The sequence below is a fragment of the Eutrema salsugineum genome, unplaced genomic scaffold (assembly GCF_000478725.1).
Source record: "Eutrema salsugineum unplaced genomic scaffold, Eutsalg1_0 scaffold_2, whole genome shotgun sequence".
Lineage (NCBI taxonomy): Eukaryota > Viridiplantae > Streptophyta > Magnoliopsida > Brassicales > Brassicaceae > Eutrema > Eutrema salsugineum.
Genome location: NW_006256829.1, coordinates 17,724,236 through 17,728,195, shown reverse-complemented (window position 1 = coordinate 17,728,195; position 3,960 = coordinate 17,724,236). Strand labels below are relative to the sequence as shown.

General features: G+C 41.3%; 1 non-coding gene across 1 annotated transcript; it reads right to left on the bottom strand.

Moving 5' to 3' along the window:
* Positions 1 to 1,786: 1,786 nt before the first annotated feature.
* On the bottom strand, positions 1,787 to 1,893 carry LOC112086886. The gene has a single exon (XR_002899740.1). It is a non-coding gene; the product is annotated as a small nucleolar RNA R71 (small nucleolar RNA).
* Positions 1,894 to 3,960: the final 2,067 nt, after the last annotated feature.

The following is a 3,960-nucleotide window of genomic DNA, read 5'->3' as shown; positions in this document are numbered from 1 at the left end:
ATGTGTCCTAAATTTAAAATTTTCCCTATTCTCTTTGCCTTTTTTGTGTAAGAAAACTCCTTTTGAAGAGAAATATCTGATTTTTGGGCGTTTTAATCGAGAGAGTTTGAGAGATCTTGTGTTTAAAGCTGCAAATCCATCATTATCTATCTTCTCCATCTACATTTCTCATCATTAATCATGCCAATCTTCTCAACTTGCAAAGGTTTAAGAGAGATTAGCATGATTAGTGAATAATCCCCATATTAAGGTCTTAGATATGTAGATTAGGGTGCTTAGGTGGTAGATTAGTGAGCTTAGGGGTTAGATCATTCATATTCCATTCTCTACAACATGTTCTTAATGCTAGATCCATACACATCATACGTGGTCTAGATTCTGGGCATTTCATGCACCAAAAGTGTTTGATGAAATGTCTGAACCAAGGTTGTTAGAGGTTTAAGTATTATTCATCATGGGAATGATTGTTTATATGCTTAAATGACAGATTAAACTGGTTCTCAATGCTTGTTGATTCATGTTTCACTAATGATGATTAGTGTTAATGTCTTCATGAGAGGATTAGCTTAGTTAATGATGTTTAAGTTGAATGGTTTGCTTGATCACATGATTCATTAGCTCACTAGTTTAGCACCAAAGGCACCCTAATCCACTATCATGTCTAAGACCTTTCTCATCATCAGACATACATTCTCATCTCATTTAGCTTACTTACTTGCTTGTTTAAGTTGATCATTAGCTTTAATTCTTGTTTTAAGTTCTTAGTTGTCATTAATCATCAAAACCTCACTCATTTGGCATCTTAGTGTCTACACATGATGGATTGATACCCTTTGTACTGCAAAGTGACAAAAGGGATTGATAACCCCTCATTTAAAGCCTTGAAAACTCTAAGTTATCAATTGGCGCCGTTGCCAAAGTGTGATAGCATTAAGATTTTGTCATTTCTTGAGATCAAGCATTTTCTTTTGTGTTTTCTAATTTCTTTCAAGTTCTGGTTGTGAGTTTCAGGTGCATGAACACCAGGTCCAGATCAAGAAGCTGTGGTCCACCTTTCCCCTTAAACGACAACAGTAATCTTTTGGTCCCAAGGAGGAGAAGGGATAGGCGTGGAAGTCAGATTGATCAGGCTGATATGGAAGATCAAAGACAGCATGTAGTTGACATTGAGCAACCGGCTCAGGAGCAACAGGCTCAGGTGCAGCAGGGTAATGGAGTTGGTAATGCATCTGGTAATGGAGCTGGTCATGGGTTACATCAGGGTAATGTTCAGCAGAAACAGGAGCATCAACAGCAAGCTTATTTCCACCAGGGACAAGCTCCAGCTCATCAGCAGAGGCATCAGGCCAATGTACAGCAAAGACAACAGGTGCACCACCATCAGCCATTCCAACAACAACAAAGGAGATATGAGCAGCCACATGTCTATGTTGGAGAGAATGACAGGGCCAATGCTCATCAGTATGGAGTTGGAATTCAAGCACCACCTGTGCAAAACAACAACTTTGAAGTGAAGGCATCATTACTGAATATGGTCCAAAACTCAAAGTTCCATGGATTGGGAATGGAAGATCCCTTGGAACACTTGGATCAATTTGATAAAGTGTGTGACTTGACAAAGATAGATGGAGTATCTGAAGACATTTTCAAGCTCAGATTATTCCCCTTCAGTCTTAATGACAAAGCTCACCAATGGGAGAAGAACCTCCCAAGAGGCTCCATTCAAACCTGGGAGCAATGCAAGCAAGCATTTCTATCTAAGTTCTTCTCCACCTCCAGAACAGCTAAACTGAGAAACCAAATCTCTAGCTTCACTCAACACAGCAATGAGAGTTGTGGTGAAGTATATGAGAGATTCAGGAGCTACACCAACCAATGCCCACACCATGGGTTTAGTGAGGCTTCTCTTCTCATCACACTTTATAGAGGAGCTCTTCCCAAGATTAGACACCAGCTGGATACTGCCTCTAATGGAAACTTTCTGGGAAAGGAGATTCATGCTGATTTAGAGCTGGTTGATAACTTAGCAATGAGCAATGATACGTATGGAGAAGACTTTGATAGAGCCAATAGGAGTGAGAGTTCAAGCAGGGATCAAAGGTATTGATGAGGGCATAGAACCACAAGCTCCACCTATACCAGCCGTGAGACAAGGACCAAGAACAAGATTCGGAACTAGAGTCTTGAGAGAGGAGTTTAATCAAGCTATTGAAGCCTTACTTAGCATCCACGAGCAAGAAGACTCTTTGTACCCAAGCTTTAAGGCCACGGTCCAAGAAAGAAGCCTGGAAGAGCCTAATAAAGGAGAAGCCTATCTCATACAAGACGGCCCAACAGCTGAATTACCACTTCTCCGACCCAACAAAGAAGTGTCCTTGTTCCGCATCAGCATCACGCCAACTTAAGACCATCCTAGCCGTCCAACCCACCAAGGTAAGGGAATGAATACGTTTATTTACTTGCCTAATATGGTTTTTCTGTCTTTGGTTTGTTTTACAGGTTCCCTTCAGGCATTTCTTTAGGGAACACATCTTTAAACCTGTCAAGTAAGTCAGTGATCTCCGGTGGTAGTTCAAGTTCACCTAAACCTGCGCTCAAAAGCTCCTTAAAGATCATTAGTAGCATTGTGTGTTTAGCAGCAAAAACTTTTCTAACATAGCTAGGCTGAACAAGAAAATTTGACTTAGAGATACTTTCTTTTTCTTTAAGCATTTGCATTTGTAGTTCATGCACTTGTGATGGTGTAAGAGGTGCTAAACTAACTTTTCTTTTGTTATGCATAAGAGTATACATATTAGTCCTACCATCATGCTTAGTTTCTCTATCAAATTGCCATGGCCTACCTAACAATAAATGATCAGCTTGCATAGGAACTACATCGCATAAAACTTGATCTTGATATTTTCCTATGCTAAATGGAATGGTGACTTGATCGGTAATCTTAAGCTCTACCTTATCATCGAGCCATCTCAGCCTATAGGGCCGTGGATGCTTAGTTCTCTCAAGGCCTAGCTTATCAACCATGTGAGCACTTGCAACATTAGTACAAGACCCACCATCAATAATAAGATTACATACCTTCCCCTTTATAGTGCAGCGGCTGTGAAAGATGTTCTATCTTTATATGGTCTCGGCTGGCTCCACCATTACACTTAATACACGTCTAGTGACAATGAGCTCTCCTGTGTCTGGATAAGCTATGTCACCATACTCATCTTCTTGATCTTCTTGAACATCAGCTTCATCATGTGACTCATAATCTCCAGCCTCGGTCATGAGCATCACTCGATTGTTTGGACACTCACGAGACATATGACCTCTTCCCCTGCATTTGAAACAAGTAATATCTCTTGCACGCTGAGGGTTATTAGTCTTACCTGCCTCTAGCCTGGTGTCTTTGCTTGTTTCAATCGCCTTGCCTTTGAAGCGTGAATCAATATCCACACTCTTGCCTCTGTCGAGTGGTTTGTTGAAGTTGGAGTTCCAAGTGGTTTGTGGCTTGCCTCTGGTGTTGGTGATCTTCTTCTTGATGTGTTGTTCTGCCTGTATAGACAAATGAAAAAGATCTTTGAAGTCTTGATATACCTGTCTCTCCACTTTGCGGCTGATTCTCTCTTGCAAACCATCAAGAAACTGCGCCATTAGAGCTTCTTCATCGTCATGAAGCTCCAAACGATTCCTCAAGCGCTCAAACTCTTCATAGTATTCTTCTACGGTCCTGGTTCCCTGTTTAAGAGTTCGGAAACGACACTGTAAGTCTTGGTAAAAATGAGGAGGGACATACCTTTGCCTCATTAGGTCTTTCATGTTGACCCATGTATCAATAGCTCTCAAGCGGCTTCTCTTTCGGTCGGATACTTCTCTGTCCCACCATGTAAGTGCACCGTCGGTGAGCTGAGCCACTGCTAGTGCTACTCTCTTTGGACCAGGGTGATTGTAATAGTCGAAGATGTGATCCAT